This window comes from Triticum dicoccoides, chromosome 7A (assembly GCF_002162155.2).
Source record: "Triticum dicoccoides isolate Atlit2015 ecotype Zavitan chromosome 7A, WEW_v2.0, whole genome shotgun sequence".
In the NCBI taxonomy this organism is placed as follows: Eukaryota; Viridiplantae; Streptophyta; class Magnoliopsida; order Poales; family Poaceae; genus Triticum; species Triticum dicoccoides.
Window position 1 is genome coordinate 78,751,481 of NC_041392.1, and position 1,179 is coordinate 78,752,659.

Here is a 1,179-nt window from a genome sequence, read left to right on the forward strand (position 1 = left end):
GAGGGTCATCAAGGGTCGCTGAGGGGTCGAGGGTCGAGAGGGGGTCGACGGTCACCGAGGGTTCGAGGGTCGAGAGGGGGTCTAGGGTCGCTGAGGGGTCGAGGGTCGTCGAACATGAGAGGATGAAGAGGATAAAAAAAGAAGAGGAAGAAAAAAAAGAGGAGAAGAAAGAATAGAGGAGTTATTCTCCTCTATTCTTTCTTCTCCTCTTTTTTTCTTCTTCTTCCTCTTTTTTTTTATCGGGAATGAGGGTCGGTGAGGGTCGCCGAGCGGTTGAGGAAACCCTAAATAGCAAGTATCGTCGGTGTGAGATACATGTGGCCGTCGGTGTCGGATAAAAAAAGAAGAGGAATAAGAAAAAAAGAGGAGTAAAAGAGGATAAAAAAAGAAGAGGAAGAAGAAAAAAAAGAGGATAAGAAAGAATAGAGGAGTTCTTCTCCTCTATTCTTTGTTCTCCTCTTTTTATTCTTCTTCTTCCTCTTTTTTTATCGGGAACGAGGGTCGTCGAGGGTCACCGAGGGGTCGAGGGTTGAGAGGGGGTCGACGGTCGCCGAGGGGTCGAGGGTCAAGAGGGGGTCTACGGTCGCCGAGGGGTCGAGGTTCGTCAAACATGAGAGGATTAAGAGGATAAAAAAAGAAGAGGAAGAAAAAAAGAGAGGAGAAGAAAGAATTCTCCTCTCTTTTTTTCTTCTTCTTCCTCTTTTTTTTATCGGGAACGAGGGTCGTCGAGGGTCGCCGAGCGGTAGACGAAGAAGAGGATAAAAAAATAAGAGGAAGAAGAAAAAAAAGAGGAGTAAAAGAGGTGTTCTTCTCCTCTATTCTTTCTTCTCCTCTTTTTTTCTTCTTCTTCCTCTTCTACTTATCGGGAACGATGGTCGTCGAGGATCGCCGAGGCGTCGAGGGTCGAGAGGCGATCGACGGTCGCCGAGGGGTCGAGGGTTGAGAGGGGGTCTAGGGTCGCCAGGGGTCGAGGGTCATCGAACATGAGAGGATGAAGAGGATAAAAAAAGAAGAGGAAGAAGAAAAAAAGAGGGGAAGAAAGAATAGAGGAGTTCTAATCCTCTACTCTTTCATCTCTTCTCTTTTTTCCTCTTTTTTTATCGGGAACGAGGGTCGTCGAGGGTTGCCGAGCGGTAGAGGTGGAAGAGGATAAAAAAAGAAGAGGAATAAGAAAAAAAA